This window comes from Equus caballus, chromosome 12 (assembly GCF_041296265.1).
Source record: "Equus caballus isolate H_3958 breed thoroughbred chromosome 12, TB-T2T, whole genome shotgun sequence".
NCBI classification, from domain to species: domain Eukaryota; kingdom Metazoa; phylum Chordata; class Mammalia; order Perissodactyla; family Equidae; genus Equus; species Equus caballus.
Window position 1 is genome coordinate 40,849,150 of NC_091695.1, and position 12,811 is coordinate 40,861,960.

The 12,811-nt window shown below is 44.4% G+C and overlaps 1 long non-coding RNA gene across 1 annotated transcript; it reads right to left on the reverse strand.

The window, feature by feature from the left end:
- Window positions 1-281: 281 nt before the first annotated feature.
- Window positions 282-2,743, reverse strand: LOC106781484 (uncharacterized). Its single transcript, XR_002811931.2, has 3 exons — window positions 2,688-2,743; window positions 1,371-1,409; window positions 282-1,020 (listed from the first exon to the last, which is right to left on the reverse strand). It is a non-coding gene; the product is annotated as an uncharacterized lncRNA (long non-coding RNA).
- Between the last annotated feature and the right edge of the window lie 10,068 nt (window positions 2,744-12,811).

The following is a 12,811-nucleotide window of genomic DNA, read 5'->3' on the forward strand; positions in this document are numbered from 1 at the left end:
TCCTACCCCTCACCTGGCCAGACCTTCTGTCTCCGCTGAGGACCAAAGGTGTGAAGTGGAAGAGGGCCAGCACCTGTGAGGACCACTGTAGGTACAGAACTGGTTCTCTGAGCCAGAGCCTGTCACCCACTGCAGCAAAGGCGGCTGAACTCTCACCAGCACGCACAGCTCCTGGGTTCCCATTTGGGAATAATGGTCACCACTGAAACATTTGCCTGAGCTCACCTTAGCTCTTCCCCAAGCCTCACCTGCAGCTTATAATGAAAGTAAATCTCACCAAATTACGTCACTCACACAGGCATTTATTAAACATGTTCACCACAGAGGCACAGAGCTGTCATCCATCCTGTTCTGAAAGCTGAATGAAGACACAAGCCTCTGTCCTTTTAGGTGCTGTGACCCCATCTTGCATGAAAGGTTCACCCAGCGCAGGATTCTGTTGTCCGAACTGTCAGCCTTAGGTAACCAGAAATCATCCCGCAGGGAGGGCACGGGCATAGCCAGAGATCAGCTTCGGGTGTCGCCCCTAAAGAACGGTCTGCAGTCTCCTCTCTCACACTCTGCTCCCACAAGGTGAGGAGGGTCTGAGATGCGGTAGCCAGTCCACCTCCCGTGAACAGCGCCCACTTCGCCAGTGAGAGGTCCTTTCTACCCCTGTTACGCTGATCATCGAGTCCTTAATTTGTCCAAGGAAAAACCATTTTGAATATTCACTGTGCTGATTCAAAACACATCCGGTGATCAGAGATAAAGACATTGTGGTAACTGCCTCTTTCAGACACAGTGCCAGCCTGCTGCCCTGGGTGTGGTTTCCTGAGTAGAAGCTGGCCACACCTGGGAGTCCTTGGGGGAACCCAGCCTCTATCCTTCTTGTTTCTGAGGCAGCAGGAGAATGCGCCTAGGGACTGAGCATGACTTCTATCCAGAAAAGTCTAAAGGGAGGAGGTCAGCTAGAGCTGCCCAGAGAGCAAAGCAGACAGGGAGGGCGTAGAGAGCAGTCTGATGGGGCCAACACGTGCCCTGCGGAGGAAAGGCAGAGGGGATCCCCACAAACCTGGCCTCCTGCCTTCACTCCTCACCAGCCCTCCCGAGGAAATCCACAGAGCCCTCCGCCCCCCTCATCTCCTGAAGCTCCCAGAGCAGGACTCACCCTCATGCTGTGTAGGATGCAGGGGGCTCCTGGGAAATCTGTAGTGGGCTTCGTCTTCACGTCCCCCACCTCCCACTTCAGCGTCCCTCCTTCCTGACCCCTTGTTGCTTCCCCTACTCCCACCCTGATCACTTATTTCAAAGAATCCACCCGCCACAGCCACACTCACCTCCCCACCACCCTGGTTCCAGGCCACACACAAACACACACCAAGACTTACCCGTCCGAAGTCCCATTTCTTCCATGTCCTACCAGTGATCTGAAAGCCATGATAGGACTCATTTTTACTAAAATTCCAGTGGCTTAAAAAGAGATTGAATGCAAATGTCACGTGGGAAGGCAAATGCTAAAACCTGAATTCAATATGGCAAATTTCAGGCAGAGGTGGGCAGATAGAAACAGACTGGGGTTAGGAGGCCGTCCCCCCAAAACCTACAGAGGGACTGATGGGAGTGGCCAGTGATGACCCTGGCAGCTCTCCAGGTGACCCAGCCATGAGGAGCTGGGACACTGGCCCTTTCTCTGCAGCGAGAGGGGCTGCTGAGGGGTCCTGTGCTCTCCGCACTGCTGTCACCCTGGCAGGTGGCTCCCCTGAGCACCTGTCCCCTCACCCAGGGCAGCACAGGGTCTCTCGCCTGGAGGACGTCTCCATGGCGCATCCAGTCGGCTGGCAGCCCTGAGAGCTCACTTGTTTCTCTCACAACCCTGTTGTCCCAGATCCCAACCACCTTCAGAACATGGTGATTCTGGTGGATGCACACGGAGGAAAACACCTAGCCATCCACAAGGCAGGAGGTCAACACTGGAGACTTCCCTGTGTCCTGCCAGCTGTCCCACAGCTCTAAGATGGGGACAGAGATGCTGTCTTACAAAAGTAACAGAATGACATTAAAAGAGGAACCTGCATCATACTACACAGGCCTCAGGATTCTTGTTTCTCCAGCAACAGTCTGGATTAACTTTTCCTGAGCTGAAACACAGTCTGTGGAAGATATGCATGCTCTCTAAAGCAAGTTATAGTCCTAAAACAAAGTTTTCTTGAGACCAAGGATTGTCCAGAGGCAGCACAACCATTTTATGAGCTTATCAGGAGAAAGTACAGAGAGTGACATCAGCATTGTGGCAGAGTGAGGTCTCTCAAACATCCTTCCCCTAGAATACACAATGGAAAAAACATCCATACTCCAAGAGAGGACACCCAAACACAACACAAAAACATCAGATATATCCACACAGCTGTACAACAGAGGGCGGAGAGGCTGGAGCCCCTCTCAGAGGAGGTGTAACAGGGCATGAGAAATCTTCACTCCCTCCCCTAAAGACCGTAATCTGGGACCCCAGGAGGGGGAGGGGACGTTCATTCTCGGAAACGTCAGGGACTCCCAAGGGCCCTTGCAGCCTAGAGGGAAGCCCTCTGCCAGGGTGAAAGCTTTCCCCGGGGGATGGCCTCGTCAAGCCAACATCCCAGGAGAGTAGATAACAAGAGCAGAGGGAGAAAACCCTGAGAGCTCACAGGAGGAAGCACTCCTCCCCTCACCTGCCCAGCACCCGGCTCCAGCCTCTGGGATCTTGGCTGAAGGCAGAGGGCTCAGCATACACGGCTCTTGACCCCCACCTAGTGGCAACAGGCAGTAACTGTGACCAAATAATGCCGGATGCAAAAGAACAGAGCCACTCCCTCTAGCAATATCAAAAACTACATTAGACCTCCAGACCAGAAAGAAAATGACAAGTACCCAGAAATCACTCCCGAGGACGCAGAAATATGTAATATAAATGACAAAGAATTCAGAACAGGTATCATCAAAAAACTCAACGAGGTAAAAGAGAAGGTAAGGAAACAATTTAATGAGTTCTGGAGCCACTTCACAAAAGACACTGAAACTATAAAGAAGAATCAATTAGAAATATTAGAGATGAAAGACACAATGGAAGAAATAAAACAAAATATGGATTCCCTGAATGCTTGAGCAGACACCATAAAGGAGCGTATCAGCATAATTGAAGATAGACATGTTGAAATGCTCCAGATAGAGGAGGAGAGAGAGCTAAGGCTGAAAAGAAATGAAGAAAGTCTCCGAGAAATATCTGACTTAATTAGGAAATGTAACATAAGAATTATAGGTGTTCAAGAAGGAGAAGAGAAGGAGAATGGAGCAGAAAGCATGTTCAAAGAAATAATAGCAGAGAACTTCCCAAACCTAGGGAAGGAAATTCATGTGGAAGAGGCTGCCAGATCTCCTAAATATGTCAATGTAAAAAGACGTACTGTAGGGCATATAGTAGTGAAACTGGAAAAACTGAATGACAAAGAAAGAATACTAGGGGCAGCAAGGCAGAAGAAAATAACCTACAAAGGAACCTGCATCAGGCTTTCAGTGGATTTCTCTGCTGAAACTTTACAGGGAAGGAGAGACTGGAATGACATATTCAAATCATTGAGGGACAAAAACTTTCAGCCAAGAATACTCTATCCAGCAAAAATATCCTTCAGATATGATGGAGAAATAAAAACTTTTGCAGACAGACATAAGCTAAGGGAGTTAGTAGCCATGAGATGCCTCGCCCCACAAGAAATCCTCAAGAAGGCCCTCATACCTGAAAAAGAGAAGGGAGAAAGGGGTTACAAAGCACGGAGTAAGGAGTTAAATAGGTAGACAGAGTCAGAGCAGGATAGCAAATACTCAAGTATAGCATTAAAGAAAAAGGGAAGGAAAATACCAAAAACAAAGATAATCTTGTCATTTTAACCACAAACTCATAACACAAGATGGAATTAGATGTGAGAAAAACAACTTAGGAGGGGAGGAGGAAAGGGTTTAGTCTAAGGAAATTAGAGGCCATCAGAAAAGGGACTATCTTATCCACAAGATTTGGAAGCCAAACCTCAGGGTAATAACTAAGCAAAAAAGCAGAACAGAGACACAAATAATAAATAAGGAGAAAACAAAGGAACACGATGCAAAAAACTACATAACTTGATTGGTAGACCAAAATACACAGGATGAGAAACAGAGGAAATGCAGGAGAACCAGAAAATGAGTGATAAAATGGCAACATTAAGCCCTCATGTATTAATAATCACCCTAAACACAAATGGATTGAATCCTCCAACAAAAAGACACAGAGTGGTGAGACGGATTAAAGAACAAGATCCAACAATATGCTGCCTCCAGGAAACACATCTCAGCTCCGACGACAAACACAGGCTCAGAGTGAAGGGGTGGAACATGATACTCCAAGCTAATGGTAAACAAAAGAAAGCAGGTGTTGCAATACTTATATCAGACAAAGGAGAATTCAAGATAAGGTAGGTAAAGAGAGACAAAGAGGGGCAATATGTAATGATCAAAGGGACACTCCATCAAGAAGAAATAACGCTTATAAATATCTAGGCACCCAACACAGGAGCACCAAAGTTCATAAACCAACTATTAACAAACCTAAAAGAAGATATTAAAAACAACCCAATAATAGCATGGGACCTCAATACCCCACTCACATCATTGAACAGATCATCCAGACAGAAAATCAACAAGGAAACACTGGAATTAAATGAAAAGCTAAACCAGTTGGACTTAATAGACATATATAGAACACTCCATCCATAAACAGCAGAATACACATTCTTCTCAAGTGCACATGGAACATTCTCAAGGATACACCATATCTTGGGAAACAAGGCAAGTCTCTATAAATTTAAAAAAATTGAAATAATAACAAGCATCTTCTCTGATCATAATGCTATAAAGCTAGAAATTAATTACAAGAAAAATGCGGAGAGAGGGACAAAGATATGGAGACTAAACAATATGCTATTGAACAAGCAGTGGATCATTGGAGAAATTAAAGGTGAAATAAAAAAATATCTGAGACAAGTGAAAATGATAACATGCCATACCAACTCATATGGGATGAAGCAAAAGCCATATTAAGAGGGAAATTCATCCCAATATAGGCACACCTTAACAAACAAGAAAAATCCCAAATAAGCAATCTCAAATTACACCTAACTGAATTAGAAAAGAAAAACAAACAAAGCCCAAAGCAGAAGAGGGAGTGAAATAACAAAAATCAGAGCAGAAATAAATGCTATTGAAACAAAAAAGGCAGTAGAAAGGATCAATGAAATAAAGAGCTGTTTCTCTGAGAAGATAAATAAAATCGACAAACCCCTGGACAGACTTACAAAGAAAAAAAGAGAGAAAGCTCAAATAAACAAAATCAGAAATGAAAGAGGAGAAATAACAACAGACTCCACAGAAATACAATGGATTATAAGAGAATACTATGAAAAGTTATATGCCAACAAAATGGATAACCTAGAGGAAGTGGATAAATTCTTAGACTCTTACAATCTCCCAAAGCTGAGTCAAGAAGAAGCAGACAATCTGAATAGACCAATCACAAGGAAGGAGATTGTAACAGCAATCAAAAGCACCCAAAGAATAAAACCCCAGGTCAGACGGCTTTCCTGGGGAATTCTACCAAACTTTCAGAGAGGATTTAATACCATCCTTTTCAAGCTATTCCAAAAAATTAGGGAAGATAGATTGCTGCCTAATACATTCTACAAGGCCAACATCACTCTGGTACCAAAGCCTGACAAGGACAGCATGAAAAAAGAGAACTACAGGCCAATATCGCTGATGAACATAGATGCAAAAATTCTCAACAAAATTTTGGCAACCCGAATTCAGCAATACATCAAAAGGATCATACATCATGATCAAGTGGGATTCATACCAGGGGCACAGGGTTGGTTCAACATCCACAAATCAATCAATGTGATACACCACATCAACAAACTGAGGAATAAAAACCACATGATCATCTCAATAGATGCAGAGAAAGCATTGGACAAGATCCAACATCCATTTATGATAAAAACTCTGAATAAAATGGGGGTAGAAGGAAATTACCTCAACATAACAAAGGCCATATATGACAAACCCACAGGCAACATCATACTCAATGGGCAAAAACTGAGCACCATCCCCCTGAGAACAGGAACAAGACAAGGATGCCCACTATCACCACTCTTATTCCACATAGTACTGGAGGTTTTGGCCAGAGCAAACAGGCAAAAGAAAGGAATAAAAGGAATCCAAATAGGGAATGAAGAAGAGAAACTTTCGCTGTTTGTAGACGACATGATCTTATACATAGAAAATCAAAAAAAAATCCATTGGAAAAGTAATAGAAATAATTAACAACCACAGTAAAGTTGCAGGGTACAGAGTCCATTTACAAAAATCAGTTGCTTTTCTATACTCCAATAATGAACTTACAGAAAGAGAACTCAAGAATATAATTCCATTTGCAATCGCAACTGAAAAAATAAAGTACCTAGGAATAAATTTAACCAAGGAGATAAGGAATTATACAATGAAAACTATAAGACATTACTGAGAGAAATTGATATGACTTAAAGAGATGGAAAGAGATTCCTTGCTCATGGATTGGAAGAACAAACATAGTTAAATTGTCCATACTACCCAAAGCAATCTACAGATTCAGTGCAATCCCTATCAGAATCCCAAGGACATTCTTCATGGGAATAGAGCAAAGAATCCGAAAACTCATATGGGGCAATCAAAGACCCCGAATTGCTAAAGCAATCCTGAGAAAAAAGAACAAAGCTGGAGGTATCACAATCCCTGACTTCAAAATGTACTACAAAGCCATCATGACCAAAATGGCATGGTACTGGCACAAAAACAGGCACACAGATGAATGGAACAGAACTGAAAGCCCAGAAATAAAACCACACATCTACGGACAGCTAATCTTCGACAAAGGTGCCAAGAACATACAGTGGAGAAAAGATAGTCTCATCAATAAATGATGTTAGGAAAACTGGACAGCCACATGCAAAAGAATGAAGGTAGACCACTGTCTCACACCATACACAAAAATAAACTCAAAATGGATCAAAGACTTGAAGATATGACCTGAAACTATAAAACCCCTGGAAGATAATACTGGTGGGACACTCTTTGACATTGAACTAAAAAGGATCTTTTCAGATGCAACTTGTCCTCTCAGACAAGGGAAACAAAAGAAAAAGTAAACAAGTGGGGAGTTCATCAGACTAAAGATCTTCTGCAACGCAAAAGAAACTAGGATCAAAACAAAGAGACAACCCACCAATTGGGAGAAAATATTTGCAAATCATATATCTGACAAGGGGTTAATCTCCATAATATATAAGGAACTCACACAGCTGAACAATAAGAAAGCAAACAACCTGATCAAAAAGTGGGCAGAGGAGATGAACATTTTTCAAAAGAAGATATACAGATGGCCAAAAGGCACATGAAAAGATGTTCAACATCACTAATCACCAGGGAAATGCAAATCAAAACTACCCGAAGATACCAACTTATGCATGTTAAAATGGCCATAATCACTAAGACTAAAAATAACAAATGTTGGAGAGGGTGTGGAGAGAAGGGAACCCTCACACAGTGCTGGGGGGAATGCAAACTGGTGCAGCCACCATGGAAAACAGTATGGAGATTCCTCAAAACACTAAAAATAGACCTACCCTATGACCCAGCTATCCCACTACTGGGTATCTACCCAATTTGAAATCAACAACCCAAAGTAACATATGCACCCCTGTGTTCATTGCAGCACTATTCACAACAGCCAAGACATGGAAACAATCCAAGTGCCCATCTACCAATCATTGGATAAAGAAGATGTGGTATATATAGACAATGGAATACTACTCAGCTAGAAAAAAAGACTAATTCATCCCATTTGCAATAACATGGAAGGACCTAGAGGGAATTATGCTCAGCAAAATAAGCCAGACTGAGAAAGACAAACGCCAGATGATTTCACTCATATGTGGAATATAAACAAGTACTGGGACAATGAAAACAGTTCAGTGGTTACCGGGGCGGGGGGGCGGGGGGGGGCGGGGCACAGGGAGTGAAGGGGAGCACTGATGTGGTGACAGTCAAGAAATAATGTACAACTGAAATCTCACATTGATGTAAATTGTTATGAACTCAATTTAAAAAAACTCATTTAATTCTCACAACAACCCATGAGGTAGGCACATACTGTTGTTATCCTCACATTACAGATGAGGAAACTGAGGCACAGAGACAGGCGGTCACAGGACTAGAAAGCAGCAGAGCAGGGTTGATCCCAGACAGCTTCACTCTAATCTCTCTTATTTGTTCTAATTCACTGTTGGAAAAATACTTAAGACAATACCTGGCACAAAGTTAGCAGGCAACAAATGTTAGCTGTTAGTATTATAATTATCCCCATTTCAGGGAGGGGAAACTGAGGCTCAGGCAAGGTAATTGGCTCCTCTGGTCCTCCAACCAGTGGGAGTTAATCTCAGGTCACCTCAGGTGTGCCTAAGACTCCATGAGCAGTTGCCCCCCCTCTGAGTTGTTAGGTGTCCAAGCGCTTGCCTGTTTCTGGGATGGAACCTGCTGAATCTTCCAGCTCTTCTCCCACCTCCGTCCTCCCCTCAGGGCCCAGGAGCCACAGCCCAGTGGACCCGGGAGCTGTGGGCTGGCGGCTATGGAAGCTGAGCCCCGTCTCGGCCCTTCTGCAGTCTCACACTCAGCCTGCGGGACGAGGCCGCCCGCGTCCCCCAGATGCTCAGGGCTTCCCTCACAGACAGGACTCTGGCCTGGATCTCGCCCTGGGGACGGAAGACGCTGATCTCGGCCCCTTCCTCTTGTACCCCCAGCGAGTCTTCAAGTTGGTCAGAGCGAAGGGGCCTGTCCCTCCGACCCTCCAGTGGGGGAGCAGAGAGCAGGCTTCCCATCCCAGAGACTGGGGGGGTTACGTCCCGGGACGTGGAACCCAGAGCCTGCTAGGGGAGAGAACATCATGCCGTGGCTCTCAGCCCTCTGCGGTGGCGCCAGCGATCCCACAGCCAGAAACCCAGATCTAATTAATCAGGCAGGCCATGGCAACAGCATTATTAAAAAGCCCCGTAATGACGCCAATCTGCAGCCTGGGTTGAAAACCACTCCTCCAGGGGAAGCAGCCCAAGTTAAAGATGGTGAGACGGAGGCCCAGGGCTGGGAAGATCCTTGTGGAAGGTCACAGTGGGCTTGTGACAAGCCGGGCCTCTAGTCCTGGTCTTTTGCACCACATGGGTCCAGTCCTTGTGTCCTCTGAGGGGAGGAGGGACTCGCTGGGCAGGGCATCAGGCAGGTGATGGAGGGTCTATCTGGAAGCCTGCAGCGCATCATGGCCTCGTTTTCCGGGTGCTGCTCCTGTGCCAGGAGGGAGGGCTGAAGCTGGCGCCACAAGCCTGGACCAGCCGGCCCTGGAGCGGTTGCAGGAGCTCCAGATCAGTGGCGGCGTCCAGCTCTACTGTGTCCACTACTGAGGAAGGATCCAGGGTCCCAACCAGAGAATGACCATCCTACCCCCGGGGCCCCCAGTATGGCCTGGCTCTCCTCCTCTCATTGGACTGTCCACCTGTCACCACCATGTCAGGCCTGGCTCAGTTCTGGAGCCATGAGCCTGTGTCTGCAGGAGTGTTGGGCCCCACAGCAGAGAGAAGGCACCAGGGTGCGAAGCCTCCTCAAACTCTGCCCCTCCCTCCACCAGGAGCCTGAGATGTGTCTCATGTCCCTTCAGGACCTAGAGCAGGAGGCTGGTTTTGTAGCCCAACAAAGACACTCAAAATACAGTGGCCTAAAGAATTTAGACGTTTATTTCATTCTCATCTAACAGTTTAGGAGAAAATGGTCCAGGTCAGTGAGGCAGCTCTGCTCCCCATGGACCTTCAGGGTCATCTTGGTCATCGTCCCGCCACTCCCAGAGCATCAGCATCGTCTCCCAGGCTGATGCTCAGTGGCAGCCATGTCTAGGTTTCAGCCACTGAGAAGGCAAACAGGGAATGTGGACAAGGCCCCTGATTTCCTAAGCCCAGGGCCTGGGATTGGCACACACTGTTTACACTCGCTCTCAGGGGCGAGCACGCAGTCACAGAGCCACGCTGTCTGCAAGGGACGCTGGCAATGTTCCCTGGGGGGAGGGCGTGTGCCCAGTCACGGTTCTATTACTGCGATTCCTGGTATCTTTGGGTTTATTTACACCGTCTGATTGTGTGTTTTCTATTTACCCTGCCTATATTTTCAGCTTTGTTACTTGCTATTGGATTGATGAAATCTCTTTATCATCCTCCCTTCTTTTTAGACTGACTTGGAAGTTATAGATATGGTTTTACGCCTCTAGTGGTTATCCTTACTTTTTATTTTATTTTTTTATTAACACAATAAAATTGACCTTTTGGAGTGGGTAAAATTCTAGTTTTAACATATATATAGATTTGTGTAACCACCACCACTATCAGGATGTGTAAGAACTCCTTCACCCCAAATACGCCCTTAATCACCCCTTGTCGTCACACCTCCTCCACCCCCTCCCTGAGCCCCGGTGACCCACCAATCTCTTCTCCATTACTCCAGTTCTGTCTGTTTGGGAATGGTGTGTAAATGACGTCATATAGAACGTGGGCTTCTGAAACTGGTTTATTTCACTCAGCATTATCCTTTTGACATTAATCTAAGTTGCCGTGTGTATCAGTGACCCATTCCTGTTTATTGCTCACTGGTGTTCCATGGTCCCACAATTTGTTTACGTATTGACCCATTGAAGAACATTCGGATTTTCCCAGTTTTTGTCAATTATGAATAGAGCTATTAAAAACATTTGTGTACAAGTGTCTGTATGAACATAACTTTTCATTTCTCTAGGGTTAATACCTAGGAATAGGATTGATGGATCATATGGTAAATGCCTGTCTAACTTTATAGAAAGCTTCCAAACTAATCTCAGAGTTGTTTCAGAGTGGCTGTACCACTTTGCATCCCCACCAACAATGTATGAGATTTCCAGTTGTTCTGCATCCTCGTCAGCACTTGTTGTTGTCAGTGTTTGTTATTTTAGCCATCTCCTTGGTGTGTAAGGGTATCTCATGGTGGTTTTCATCTGTATTTCCCTAATGGCTAAGGATGTTGAGCATCTTTTCATGTGCTCATCTGCCATTCGTGTATTCTCTCTGGTGTAGCATCTATTCAGATCTTTCTTCATTTTTTTTATTGAGTTTGTAATAGTTTACATCAATATGAGATTTCAGTTGTACTTTACTTCATGTCTGTCACCACATAAGTGCTCCACTTCACCTCCTGTGCCCACTCCCACTCCCACCCCCTCGTCCCTTGGTAATGACTGAACTGTTTTCTTTGTCCATCTGCCTGTTTATCTTCCACATATGAGTGAAATCATATGGTGTTTGTCTTTCTCAGTCTGGCTTATTTCCCTTAACATGATTCCCTCCAGGTCCATCCATGTTGTTGCAAATGGGACGATTTTGTCTTTTTTTCTGGCTGAGTAGTATTCCATTGTATATATACACCACATCTTCTTTATCTCATCATCAGTCGATGGGCACTTGGACAGTTTCCACATCTTGGCTATTGTGAATAGTGCTGCAATGAACATAGGGGTGCATATGTTACTTTGGATTGTTGATTTCAAGTTGTTTGGGTAGATACCCACTAGTGGGATAGCTGGGTCATATGGTATTTTTAGTTTTAGTTTTTTGAGGAATCTCCATACTGTTTTCCATAGTGACTGCACCAGTTTGCAACATTTTTTATTTTTAGTCTTAGTGATTACAGCCATTTTAACAGCTGGAGGGTGATGTCTTAGTGTAGTTTTTATTTGCATCTCCCTGATGATTAGTGATGTTGAACATCTTTTCATGTTTCTATTGGCCATCTGTATATCATCTTTGGAATAATGTCTGTTCATATCCTCTGCCCATTGTTTGATCAGGTTGTTTGTTTTTTGTTGTTCAGTTGTGTGAGTTCCTTATATATCGTGGAGATTAACCTCTTGTCGGATATATGATTTGCAAATATTTTCTCCCAATTGGTGGGTTGTCTTTTTGTTTTGATCCTGGTTTCCTTTGCCTTGCAGAAGCTCTTTAGTGTGATGAACTCCCCACTTGTTTATTTTTTCTTTTGTTTCCTTTGTCTGAGAAGACATGGTATTCGAAAAGATCCTTTTAGGTTCGATGTCAAAGAGTGTATCACCTATATTCTCTTCCAGGAGCTTTATGGTTTCAGGACTTATCTTGGAGTCTTTGATTCATTTTGAGTTTATTTTTGTGTATGGTGTGAGATACTGATCTACTTTCATTCTTTTGCATGTGGCTGTCCAGTTTTCCCAACACCATTTATTGAAGAGACTTTCTTTTCTCCATTGCATGTTCTCAGCTCCTTTGTTGAAGATTAGCTGTCCGTAGATGTGTGACTTTATTTCTGGGCTTTCAGTTCTGTTTCATTGGTCTGTGTGCCTGTTTTTGTACCAGTACCATGCCGTTTTGGTTACTGTAGCTTTGTAGTACATTTTGAAGTCAGAGATTGTGATGCCTCCAGCTTTGTTCTTTTTTCTCAGAATTGCTTTAGCAATTCAGGGTCTATGGTAGCCCCATATGAATTTTAGGATTTTTTGTTCTATTTCTGTGAAGAATGTCATTGGGCTTCTGATTAGGATTGCATTGAATCTAGAGATGCTTTGAGTGGTATGGACATTTTAACTGTGTTTATTTTTCCAATCCATATACATGGAATCTCTTTCCATCTCTTATATCATCATCTC